We start from the raw sequence: 14,514 nt of genomic DNA, 5'->3' as shown, positions 1-14,514 counted from the left end.
CTGCTTAACCCTGAGCGGTGGAAGCGACACTGGATACGGGTGAAGGAGGCATCGCGGAGGTAGTCCCATTGGCACCAGGGGCTGGTCCTAGCTCCTCGGGAGCCTCTTCTCCCTCGCTTCCTGCTTCATTGGCCTCCATCTCCAGGTGGTGCATGTCCAAGTGGTCATTTGCTTCCTCGAGTTCCCTCTGCACGTCGTGTAGCTGGTTCTCCAAGACATCAATGGTGTTGTCTCGGATCTCCACTTGCTGCTCCAGGGTAGCGATACGCTGGCTCAGCCTCTCCACCTGCAGATCCTTCTCCACCAACTCTGTGGATAGGTCGACCACAAAATCTTCCCGACTGTCGAGAGTGAGCTTGGCAGTCTGAGCGGTGTTAGCAAGAAGTGTCATAGCATCGCTCTGAAGGGCCTGAAGGCGGTACAGCGCACTCATGCACTGAACAGTGACCCTCCCAACCAAGTCAGGATACATTGCCCACACATCCTTCACATGGCTCACGCGGTTACACCACATGGGATCATCCTTCTTCTCAGCAGGGAAGAGTCCCAAGGGGTGCATCACCATCTCCAGGGGATGGTAGCCACAGAAAGTCGTCAGAGTCTTCATGGCTGCTGCCTCAACGGTGTCGTCCGTCCTGAGTCCAATCGTCTCGGAATCAAGAGAACGCCAACCCGGCTGAAGGGGATGAGCCTCCAAAGTCAACCAGACCCGACAACGAGGTACCCGATGCTCCTCATACAACTGCACCGTGTACAAAGGGGGCGTAGGGTAACCGGCGGAGTTAAGCACTTCCCACAAGATGGAGGGAAAGCCATCGCGAGAAAGGAAGTCAGAACTGAAACGAGAGTCTCCTCCACTGGCGGGGGTGGGTGAATTCATCTGCGGAAGGGAATCAAAGATAAAGATTACGGTGGAAGGAAAAGAAAAAGAGAGCCCGGATGGTTTTAAAGAAAAGGGGTTAGCTCAAATTTTAATTCCTCTTTGTGTTTTATAATGCATGCATGCTGAAAGAAACGTTGCCTCTCAAAAGGAAAATAGGGTGCCTTTTTAGGGCATCCTTAAAAATATAAGTATTGGCCCACAGGGCCTAATTAATTAGCCACCTATTTCTCCCTCTATGCCTAAGGCCTTTCGTCCTAGGTCTAGCGATCTAGTCCTGACGATCCGTAGTAGTTTCTAGGCAAGTTTTAGGTTTTGAAAATTGGTATTCATGGTTTATTGCCCTTCTCTGTGGTGGAATTTGCTCCGATACCAGCTGTGGCGGAACCACCCGAATTATTCCAGCTTAAGTGCTTAAGTCACGCCTCAGGGGCCGTAACACACTTAAATCGAAATAACCCGTCAGTCCCTCAGATCTAGTCTGATAGAGCCACTTAACCAAGATCAAATCCCACAATCTCACTCGAAGGTGAGTCACAGAAGAAATACAATAAAACAGGAAACCTCAAATTAAGTACGGAGTTATTACATAAATCGGAGTTTTTGAGTAGCAATTAAAGTTCATAAATTAAAGTGCAGCGGATAATCAATGTCGTCGGTAATGAGGAAATGGGCAAGGCCTAGCCCACTACTCCTCATGCTCCTCTCCTGCCGGAGCAACATCCCACTCGACCGTCCAACCCGGTGGCAGGGTGGTAGGCCAAGTCACACCATCAACTACATCCTGCATGGTACCTGCAAAAATGGTGCCACAAGCAAGGCTGAGTATACTAATACTCAGCTAGACTTAACCTGTGTGAGGAGTCTACTCCTCTACCTCTAGACTATGCAGCTGTTTGGCTGAGGGGTTTGGTTTGCCAAAAGCACTAGCTGTTTCTAAAATCAAATTTTAGCTTTTCATATTCTACCATCATTAACTTAGCTAGATTTGCTCCTTCTAAGCATCCATGGTAACAGTCAATTAGTTCAATCAACAAGTTATCTCATATAACCACATTTCATTTTTTACTCGATGTAGTACAAGGAATCAAGCAGTCTCATTAGCTGCGAGAAGCAGACGATTCGAATCGAGTTTTAAACCTTGCAAGGTAAACATAAACACACGTCAAGTCAGGGTACTCCGACCCCACACAAGACAACCGTCCCCATCGATTCCCCGTTCGCGTCCAGGCCTCACCGCCTTGGCATACAATGCTCCACTGACCCCGGCTGCCGCCGTGTAGTGACCGCACTTGTACCCACCATAGCTAGCATGGGAGACCCAGTCTCAGGTCGCATGAGGGATAAAGTCCGCGCCCGGCTTCACTCAGGTACTAGGTTTACCGGTTACCATTTTTCCCGGCATGTGCTTAGTACATTCAAAAGCTTGACTCAGGTATCCACACATTAATCCTTAATTCATTTTTCCCGTCTCATGGACAAGGCATCCCCCCCGGATCCAAGTCCATAGACCAACATAATTCCCGTTATCAAGATGAATACAATCAATTCCTGACCTCGCGCGAGTGCTAGAAAAATCACTCGACTTCTACCGAGATCCTGATTAGCAAGTAGCTACTCGACCTAGCATACTAGTATTCATCTCAAAAAGGAATCCTAAGTTCATGCAACTAGAGGTTTCAAGCAACTCCTACACTTAAGTGCACATTGCAATCCTACAAGCATTAAGTGTAGTAAAGTAGCATATAATAACACGGTTATGCATAAAACCGGGGCTTGCCTTCAATTGCTGGGGCTGCGGGGAGATCCTCAATAGCAGCTTCTGAAGCCTGCTCCTGGTCCTCCTCTTGGACAGGTCCTTGCTCGGGGGTGAGCACGTACTCTCCGTCGGCAAGATTACAATCTAATGAATGCAATGCATAAGATATATGCATGGTATGATATGTGCTTTTAGAAATTACAACTTAAAAGATGTATGACCTTTTGAGTTTAAACAAGTTAACTCTACTTATGTAAAACCCTTTAGTGGTACATTTGGTAAATTGGTTTAAACTTAGCTAAGGTAAGTAGTAGATTAAATTTTGGGGTTCCTCTGAATTCCTTTTAAGTCTCAGGGAGAATTGATAAGTTCCCAAGTTAGATTTATTGAGGTGGGGTTTTATTTCTTCTTTTCTTTTTCTTTTATTCTTTTAATGTTTTGGAGTAGGTTTGAACTACAAGTTGCTTTTATAAAATTCTAAAAATTCTGCAAAAATTACAGTGGCTTGTTACTGGTGTGTGTTGCTCTGTCTCAAAATTTGGGGATCAGAAAGTGAATAGTTTTCTCTGGACAAAATTACCAAATTTTAGGGCAGAAGGGGTACTTTGAACTACAACTATTATTTAACAGTGGGTAATTCTCAAAACTTATTTTTGCTGGCTTTTAGGTGTTATAACATGAGTTGATACAAATTTCTAGTCATTAATACCTTTTAATTCTTTTCCTATGGTTTTCTTAAGGTTTCTAGCCAAAGGGGTACTTTCTACTACCACTATATTTGAAAAACATCAAACAACAGAGTTCTTATTTTTCTTGGTTATTATTTTGTGCAAGAGCAATCATTCTGAAGTTTGGCTTCCTTTTGCTTAAGGATAGGGGTGGTTTGCATTATTTGAATTAAATGGTCTTTCTCATAAATTACTAGCAAAAGGTATGGGTTTACTTCTTTTTCATGGGTTTGCATTTTTCTCTGGTGGATTGTCTCATCAGGGACTTAGCTAATTTTTGGTTGCCCATTATCACATTATTTGGGGTTGTTCATGATTTAGTTGGAAAATGCCTTATTATCACTTTGCATTTAATTTCCTTTCTTAAAGAGTTGGGCTGGGGTGCTCTGTATTTTTGCAGTGGGGCTCTGGTGGTTATAAGTTCACTGGATTTTTATCAATCACTTTGGTTATAGTTTTGTAATTCTAATAATTGATTTGCAGTCTATATAAGGCTACATAAATCATCTTAATTAAAAACTGGTCCAAATTAATGATCTCTGTATTTTTCCTAGGTTCTCTGTTACATAAGTAAACTAGGAAAAATATTATTAATCACTGTTCATTAATTTATAAGGCCTTTCTGATTTTCTCTAAGTTTTGGACAAAATAGCTTTAAATGAATAACTACATCATAATCTATAATGCTGGGGTTCCTACTATTTTTAAATGGTGCCTAAATAAGGTATAAACATCTACAAATTTTCTTAAGCTCAGCACAAAAGAAAAACTAATTTTCCTTAATTAAACAAGGTTTAGGGGTTTCTGTTTTTAATTTTAAACTCTAAACTTTAGAACAGAAAGCATATGGTTCACTATTTTTAAAAGACAGATTATAATATTCCCAAGCTAGCAAAATTGGTTTGACCACTTTTTATTAAGATTTCATCAAGTTATGGATTTTCTAAGTTCTTTGGTTATTTTGAAAAGAATAACAGAATTGATTAAATGGAAATCCACTTTGCACTGGGGTCCCTGGCGGTTTTCTAAGTTTTCCTCGCGAATCAGTCCTTAGGTTACTATTCACATGAGTCGCTGACATTACAGAAAACCCCTCGAGTTCTACAGATCCTAACCCGAGGTCCTTCTTCTACCTTAAACAGTAGCCGCGGCGAAGAAAAGGGCGGAGGGACTTACCGGCGGCGAGACTGTTCCGGTGAAGTGGTCGAGGGTGAAGGGGAGGTCGCGGGGATCACAACGGTGTGCGGAACGCCGTCGGAGATGGCCGGAGTCGGTCGGTCCACGCGCGCAGGCGGGGATGCTCGTCGGCGGCGAGGAGACCGGCCTGGTCACGGCGAGATAGTTCAATTAAATAGGTCAGGGAGGTTCACGGGATGCCAGAGAAGACATGAGCGAAAGGAATTGGGCGGAGACTCACTGGATAGCTTGGTCCACGCGCGGCGGTGGAAGACCAAAGTCCGGTGAGGTTGATCTCGGGCCTCCGGTGAAGTCCGGTCGGGTCCGAGGGCTTGGCGAGCTTCACGGGCTACTGGCGGAGCTAGCCGAAGCACTGGCCTGCCCGGAGGATGGCTGGGGTGGGCTGGCCACGGTGGCCGAAGCTCTGGCGGCAATGGCGGGCGGAATTGAGCTCGCCGGAGCTAAGGGAAAGGGGCTGGCCGGTGAGGGTGAGTGCGGGGCGAAGTGGGGCGCTCCTGGGAAGGCTTTATAGGCACGGCGCGGTGCATGGGCGGTCGTGGACCGGCGAGTGCGCGCGGGCGTGCACTGGGAAGGCGCGGTGCGCGAACGGGCGTGAACCAGGGGTGTCAGCCGCGGTCGAACACGTGTTCCCGTTGCCTCTGCCCCTGTTCAAGCGCCGATTGGGAGCAAATCTTCGCGAATTTGGGCAAGATCACTGCAAGGGATTTGTTCACCAGACCAAGCTTTGTCTTTTGTGTATGGATGACGTGCGGTTTTAGGCTAGGGACAGGGAGTTGTAGCGTCACCAAGGTGCCAGTGTCAGAATGCCTGGTCCCGAGGTTGAGCTGCGCCAAAACCGTGTCAAAAGAATTTGGTTTGAGTTCAAACTTTCCCAGAATGTGTTCAAGGTAATTTGGCACGACTTTGATATTTGGATCTTCTGGCTTTGAGTTTTGAAAAACAGAGAACACAGATGATCTTTGAGAAGAGGTCTGAAATTCAGAAATTCAGAAATCTGAATTTCTCTAAGGGTTCATTGATCAAGGGTTGTTTTGGGGATTTAATTGAGTTATTTTGGCTAAGCCTTCTCAATCTTTCTTGTTGCTTAATAAATATACTTTAACTTATATAATTGGCTCAACTCAAAATTTTAAACTTTTCATTCCCTTTTCACATCTTCTTGAATTTTGTTCATGGGATTTACTTAGGGTTTTGAATTAGGGTTGCACATTCTTACCTTTCAAAAGTATCAATTGTTTTGATCATGACAGTATATACTTGGTGAATTCTTTCTCACTTAATTTGTTTTGTTGTTCATGCTTACTTTGGTTCACATAAAATGATGGTTCTTGGTTTGGCATTTGAGAAAAACCCTGAGGGACACTGGGGTGTCACATATATCCTGCATCAATAATAAGGTACGGGGTAAGCAAATAACACAACACTAGGGTTAGTAAACTGTGAAGGATACCAGTGCTGCAACATTTGCCCCTAAAGTGTTAGGGAAAACACTAAACATCCTCGGTCCCATGGGGGGATAACATTCAACACGAGAAGGAAACTGTATTCCACAAGGGAAGTGAGAACCAAAGCCACTGCCATGGGGTCCTTGGCCATATGGCACACGACCAACATCCTGCTGGGCATGAACACCCTGTGGTCTCACTACTTGAGATCTAGCAGCATGAAGCAAAGCTCCTCTAGGACTAGCAGGACGTCTCTAAATAGGAGGCTCATGAACACCATGAGAACGACAATTCATGTTCCTCCTGCTTGGCTCAGAACCCTGTCACTCGTCTCTCTTACTCCTAAAGCAAAACACAACCAAACGCACATCCATATCACAATACCCATAATGAAACCTCACCTCTCTCTTTTGTGGATCTATTTGTGGGTAGAGATGGCATTGTGTACTAAAAAATCGAATACTCGGTGGGTTTACCCGATATAAAGGTGGGTATGGGATGATTTATTTACCCCTAGGTATGCTAATGGGTGACAACCTCTACCCATCGGGGTAGACATGTACATATATGGGTAGGCACTATCCATACCCATGTACCCATGGATAAAATATACACGCATCATATCACTATTTACCATGTAATTAAAGTCATCTTAGCTAAAATAGAATACTTCTCCAGTTATTGTTTGTTTATCTATCAAGTTATGTAATCATATGGTTTGTGTATTTTAAGTTGAAATTTATTTTTTTGTGTTTGTTTGATATTTTGAGTGATTGACAAATTAGTATTTTAGACTTTTCTAGCGGATACTGGGAACTCGATGGGTACAACTACTAGCACGGGTACTGGTAAGATTCTATACCCACGACCTTATACGGGTAACCCGATGGGTAGGATTTTCTGATGAGTACGGGTATGGGATGATACTACCCGACAGGTACACACCCGTTCCCATCTCTATTGTGGGAGTGGATCTTTTTGGGTGGCTAAGGAGCTCTTGGATGGGAACAATAGAGATGTCGGGAAGGGTGTCAAGTGTGTTCCTGGGATGGTTAAGTTTTGGACACCATACTTGTTTCTAAGGAGGGGCTCTCATAGACTCCTCAATCACTCCATTTTTCACAGCAGGGATGACAATTTTAGGTGGAGTGAGCTTGATAACTTTTGGGGTGGCTGAAGGTTTCTCTGAAGGTTTTAAGCCACTACACTCACCAACCTTACCAAAACAAGCAACACTCCCATCCTTAGCAGCAAAGCCTAACCCTGGTCCGCCAGTTCCCCTCTTGAACTTACTAACCATCAAGCTAATTGGGGCTCACTGCACGACACCCAACTCAAGACCGATCGAAGGTATGTGTTTTCTTCCTTGATCTGAGTCTTGTCATATCTACAGGACCCAAGAGCAGACTACAAACCCTCAAAGTGCACAGTACACAGGTGCCAATGCACTCACTGAGTGTGACGGAACCTCCCAAGTCATTAGGCCCACCTACAGTTGCCCTTGTCCAATGGACTTCGGACAACCCTGTAGATGCACATAATCACTCGACAAGTTCGGTATCTGTATCCTTTACCTTTCCCAAGAGCGTTTCACCCGTCACGCAGATATTACAACACATCGGAGGAACGAATGAGCGGAAGCGAATTACAATAACTTAATTTACATTCATTAAAATATAGAAAGAGTATTATTATTACATCACCAGGTCATAAGAGTGCACAGTAATATTATTACAACCCTAGGAGGCAAAAACCCCTCCCGCATAAAAGTATATTGTTTTTCAAAAGGAAGGACCACGTCCTTCCGCAAGCATGTTACTGTTGAGGTTTGTCCTTGGGCACCACCTTAGTGCAAAAACAGCAAAAATCCATTGTTTCATCACCTACAACAACATGGGTTCGAAAACCCTGAGTACAAAGTGTACTTTCGCAAGTCTTACCTGTCAAAATAAAAGACTCTCAAGGATATGCTGGCTTTAGTGGGTCAAGGTAAGGCTTATTCAAGAATCAAGACTCTGTTTGCAAAAATGCTTACTATTAGTGGATCCGTAAAAATCCAGTTTTATTAGCAAGTTAAGTCATTACCTATCACTAGAGTTCTTTCTACCCTAGTTCAAGTACTTGGCCTATACTAGCCATCCTTTTATCAACCCTTCTTGTTCACTGGAATGCTACGTGTAAGTCAGTGACCAAGTCTTCATGTCCGAGAAGTAACGGCGATTCAAATCGATTAATACTCAGCTGAGGATCTCCAATCACACGATATATTTTGCACTTAACCCCTTGCATATGTCAACTCACCACCGGTTTTCTTAAGACCAGACTGGGTTCACGCCAACCGAGAGCACAGATACACCACCGTCCAGCCTCTTGCCACGGAGGGTACATGCTACTCTCGCCATCTCTCCACTCCCATTGCGTGTTGGCTTTTCTGGTATTAGTCTGCCCGAGGCAAAGCTTACCCATGACAAGGCATGTGACCAGTTAAAGGGTCCTCGATCATTAGGCCTACATCGACAAGGTCCTTAATTGACTCAAACAGAGACACTACACCGAGACTCTCTTCTCGTGCAAGTCACCCGCCTGGTCTCAGCTTTATCATTTCAAACCCAAAGTTTGGTACCTGGCAGAGGTACATCTTTTTCGATGTTGAACCCATCATGGCCATGATGGATCCACTACCAAGTTTTATGTTTGAAAACATCCCATCCTCTGTGAAGCATCACCTTTTGTTTAGAAACAAATCATTTGTTTTTCTAAAGCAGGGCTAAGCATTAGAAAAACCTTTTAAGAAAACAGGTAATCAAGGAATGGTAAACAGATCCAAGGAAGGAAATGCATCAACTGGTTTAACACACAACTACCACCTAATGCATTATTCAAGTGATAAAGAGTTTAAAACAGCAAGGAGGTGGCAAATGCACCGGGGCTTGCCTTGTGTTGTAGGAGAATCGGGCTCTATTCCACAAATATCAAAATAGAAGCAGTTCCCGGTAGGTGGATTTTCTATTGACGGAGTAGGCTCTTCCTCTTCAATAGTTATCTCTTCTTTGTTCTCTATACATAGCCAAATATAATTATGAATGCTTATGTAATGCTTATGAAAATGCAATAATAGAGAAACTACACTAAGTTGTATCTTGAATACAACTTTCCTTCACGCTGCACCAGGGTAACTAGGGTTTTTCTAGGTCAATATCTCATTTCCCTAAGGCACTTATTACCTAGAAGGCTAGGGTTTTGGGTTTGGGGATCAAACATTGTCCAAATTATGTCAAATTTCACCCAAGGTTTCTAAGTACCATATTAGACTTATATAAAAAGTCTTGTAATTTTTGGAGTTGCCTAGTAATTTCTAAAATTCCAAAAGTATAGGTTTTAGCCCTTTTAAATACTACATAATTCCTTGTTTGGACTAAAAATCCTAAAACTATTTTTATTAAATACTATAGAAATTTAGGAATCGAACAAAATTGGTCCCATATTTTTAGCATTTTTCTAGAATTTTCTATGATTTCTCTAATCTGTCAGCAAAAAGAAAAGGAGAAACAATGAACAGCGTTGGGCCCAATTCAGCCCAAGTCGGCCTGCAGAAGGGAGAATACGCGCGCGCCTGCGCCCGCGTTGTCACTTTGCGCAAAGGACCCTAGCGATTTAAACAACTTGAAAAGAGTCCGTAGCACTATATCCATGAGTCACCGACATTTGCATCGAGATGCTCGCACTTCTATTCCTTCACAACGCCAGGTCCACGATGCTGAACGACGAAGCAGTGGCTTCGACGAGCCTGTACCGGCCGGATAACGCAACGACCGGTGCTCAAGTATGGCTGACACCTAATTTAACCCCTAATGACCATTTCCCCTCAACCAATTGCACCAATTTGGGTCGGAATCTATCTGTCCACGGTGATGGCGCGAACTACGGATGAACCGAGGCGTTCCCAGTGATCCTATGTGTTCTAGCTCAATTGGCCGGGTCGAGAAGCATCAAGGGCACAGAGGGGCACTGAAACGAGGGAATAGAGGGCATGAACGGACCTATAGAGTGTTGGCCACGGCGAGCTTACACACGGTGGCGTGTTGAACCGAATTGGGGGAAGAGAGAAATCGGGAGGCTCTTGTGGATAATCCGAGGTAAGGACCAGTGCGTTGGATGCGTAATTACCTAGCGGAGTTCACTGGGGCGGCAATTTATCGGATTCATGAGTGGTGGCAGCTAATTTGGACATGGCCCGCTGGCGGCCGGAGAGAGGGACTGAGTCACTGGCGCGGTGGCCGTGGCTGTTACCGTGGCAAGACCTTAGGCAATAGAAGGGCTGTGTATTGTGATCAATTGCGACGTGGTAAGATGGCTGACGGCGTGGCATAACTGTGAGGAACGGCGGCACGACGGTGATGGTCGCGTGGCCACGTCGCCGGTAAGTGGATGAGCGACAGAGTGGCTACTGTACTCCAAGTTCATCCACGGCGGGATCTTTTCACCCGGGGATCGTTATCTGCGTTTAATTGGGCGTGAATCCGAGCGCAAGATCACCGGTGGCGAGGGGGGCTATATCCGTGATCTTTGTCAGCTACGGTACCATGGGGACCTTCTCCATAGCGCCTAACCAAGCATATTTGGGGATGATTTGCTCTAGAATTTGTGTAGCAACTTGATCCATCATCTGTATCAAAGTTGTTGAGCTACAATCCATCTTCAATTTTGTTATAGCATCCCTAGTCAAATTCTCATTGAATCCTACTCAAACTTGATCCCAAAGTTCGGTCAGTGTCACTGGTGACCATGTTTCAGTTTAAAAGCTGACTGACAGCCCGATTTGAAGTCCTTTTATCTCTCATTTATGTGCAACACTAGGGCTTGATCACTTAATCAAAGTTGTACTCCTATTATAGTTCTACAAATTTGATGTATTGACCCTAGGCAAATCCTTTATGGATTATGAGATATAAGGCTCCAAATATGCCTCCATCTCACTAAATTTCAGGCTTAGACTTAGGTGGCTTAAGTGGTGCTTTTTGCAAATAAGCCCAAATCCCACATTTTGACATGCAAATCCTCAAATGTGTGAATCATATAATTTGTGGTGCTTTAATACTTTGGTTTTTGCACTTGGGTCCAAAAGTGCACAGAATTTACACTTAGCCCCCTAGGGTCCTAATTTAGGGTTTTCTAGGGGTCTTTTCAGGGTTTTTAGCACCTTAGGGTTTTAGGGTCACTAAAGTCTATCCATGATGATATCTTATGATCATTCCTAATGAGTTTTGAGGTTTTAACTTATTTGGGCTTCATTTCCACTCATAAGCCCCAGTTAGGGTTAAGTACTCTACCCAGAGTTAACCACACATGAGTCACATCATTACAACTGATTTGAAATTTTTACCTAGTGAATGCACTCTAGGTGTAACAAACACATGATATGCCAATGCTCATGATGTTATGCTCAAGTTTTAGTGACAGTAATACCAGGGGTGTTACACTGAGCTAGCCTTATCAAGCGAGGCTATCCTAGTGTTCTTCTCTGCCAGCACAGTCTGCAAGTCAGGACAAGTCTAACACGCACCCAACAAACTAGACCTAGATTGAAGCTCATCGCGCTCATCTAGCAGGGGTGGCAAACTTGGTCTACAAAGTGGTGATGTTCAACATGTGAAAGGCACACCCATCACATTCAGTCTCATCGTACACCACAACTAAAGCTATAGCAGACTCAAGCTCCCTAAGCGTGCCCTCGTACTTGGACTTAAACTCTTTTCTCTCACGAGTAGCAAGCCTAAGCAACTTGTCCAAATTTGCCAAAGCAACGTTCAGCTCTTCTACCTAAGTGGTGAGATCATCGATGAAATGTGATACCTTAGAAGTAGAGTTGTCACTGATGTTCGTGCTATCGCCACCCACCGCATCATCAACAAGGGCCATGGTGCAAAGACCTCTAGTGGTGTCGGCGATGAATCATAGCCCATTGAGCTTGTCCTCAATGTGCCTCTCGAGCTCCTTGTCGCTTGAAGCAGACGCGGACTTGTTGGAGTCATGGTCGAGGTCGCTTAGAGAGACAAGGACAAAACGCTCCTTGATCTTTTCCTTCTGGAGGTACGTCTTCTTGAGTGCCTCCTTGTCGAACCTCTCCCTGTACTTATGCTTGTCAAATGTGTTCTCCCACTTGCTCTTTTGCCGACCAGAGTGGTGGTCGTGTGAGCAACCTTCTACTTGACATTCTTGGGGCAGCTGGTGATAAAGTGGTCAGGGTTGTCGCAGTTGAAGCAACCGTCCTTGGACCCACCATGCCGCTAATTCTAGCGGTTGTTGTGGAACTGCATGGACTGACTGGCTACAAGTGCTAGCTCCTCATCCCCAAGGCTCTCCACCTACTCCTGTGGTGAGGGGTTAGATTAAGAACCACCTCTAGAGACCTTGGCCATGGTGGGTGCACTTGGGTTCTCAATCTTGGCTTGGGTCTGGTGGTCAATCTCGGTGGACTTGAGCTGGCCCAAAAGCTCATCCATGGTGAGGGTCTCATAATTGGGTGACTCAATAATCACCAAGACCTTCACCTACCAAACCATCTGATCTAGAGCATGAAGTAGCTTGAGCTCTCTCTCATGATCATCATAGGGTAGCTACTCCTTGTTGGCGTGCATCTTGTTCACAATTGTCTGGAACCGAGAAAAATCGTATCAATGGTTTCTCTAGCCAACTGGACAAAGTTCTCGTACTCTTGCCAGTACGTCTCAAATAGTCTAGTCTTACATGATCATTGCCCTCATGGAATCTCTCGAGGGTGGAGCAGATCTGGTGAGCCATAGCCAAATGTCCAACTCCCTCAAACTCAGCAAGTGAGAGACACGAGAACGAATTATTCCGTGCCTTGTTGTTCGAGTCATGGAACTCCATCTGAATAGGAGTGACTTGAGCACTCTGGGCATCAAAAGCAGCATCGAGACGAATCTCCTAGACGTGATACCCAATACTCTAAAGATATGCCGACATATAGATCTTCTAGTATGGGTAATCTGTCCCATCAAAGAACGGAGGTTTGCCAACACCATTAGGGTAATTCTTCCAGTATGTCGCCTTCGTGGATTTTAGACATATTAGGGTATGGAAATTCTTAACCAGCTCCGATACTAATTGAAAGACCGGTGAGGCGAACAGAGGGGGTGAATGGGAGCCAATCAAATTTTGTTGCTTAAACATGGAAATTGAGCACTTAACTTCAACTGAATCGGTCCAAAAATGTATCGATTTCTAGTGCTGTTTTCAGCAGCTCAAAATTCAGATTTTGAGTGACAAACTGATCCAAATGGACTTCGATTGAGCTGAAATTTTACACACACCTTTAAAAATGATTTTCCAAGGTCTCCACAAATTTTGAACTCAATCGGATTTATAAATCAATCGCAGATCAGAAAACACAAACAGACTTGGGATTGAGAGTTCAGATCAATCCACAACCAAAAACTGTGCAAACTAGAGGATCTTAGTGGTCTAGGGACATAATCAAACCCAGGTAGAAACCCCAAAACAAACCCTAACTCAAGAACTTAATGATTCTCACAAAAATCAACTAGAGAGAAGAGAGGGATTGAGAGAGGAGAATCCAAATGAAAATCATAGCAGGGTCAACAAAACATGACTTGAACAACGCTAGACCGTGGGTGGTTACGATCACCCTTCCTCTCAAAATCACGAGTACACAGATGTGGAGTTTACAAAAACCCCTATGGATCTCCGGGCTAAGAACTAAAACAACCTAGGAAATGGAAACTAGGGTTTTCTATACAAGTGCCAAATGAAATAGCCAAAAGAGATTGCTAAAACTACCAACCCACCCATCTATTTATAAAGGGTTATTACTACTTCCTAAACTACCCCTAGATACAAAGAGCCTATCCACTCCACTGGGGCAAAATGGACCAACTCCTCGGATATTGATCTAACAGTCACGCGCTCCTCACGAAGTTGTTTCGCCTCGGCGCACCCTTCATGATGACGCCACATGTTGCATCTGATTCTCGCCGGAAACGCCACCGCCGAGTTTTAAGGCCCAATCTTAGCAAAACCAATAATTGGGTGGTTTTGCGACTCAACCACTGAAACCTCCATGAGCAGCACACCGCATGTGCGTCTCCCACGTCCTAGAGACGTGTCCCGTCAGTCCCCGACTATGCCGGCAACACGGCCTGCTCTACCACATCCTCGCGCTGGTGCATGTCCTAGGTGTCAGCCACCACGACTAATCACCTAGTGACTCTGGTCCCTTGGTCAAGTCATAGCGCTCGTCCTTCACCGCTCCCAGTCCATCGGCACGAACCTTCATGACCTTTACCTTCATCGTCGACCACTGTCCCTGTGCTCCACACCTACACACCACAAGCCGAGAGACATGGTTGCACAACATAATAACTCATGCCTCGGTTAGTCCACGACTCAACTCGAGACACTACCCATTGATAATCACTCATAATCAACCTAAACCACAAGGGACAAGTCAACCTTGTGTTCCCA

The sequence above is a fragment of the Zea mays genome, chromosome 1 (assembly GCF_902167145.1).
Source record: "Zea mays cultivar B73 chromosome 1, Zm-B73-REFERENCE-NAM-5.0, whole genome shotgun sequence".
Lineage (NCBI taxonomy): Eukaryota > Viridiplantae > Streptophyta > Magnoliopsida > Poales > Poaceae > Zea > Zea mays.
The sequence above is the reverse complement of the archived record's forward strand: the minus strand, read 5'-3'. Positions refer to the sequence as shown.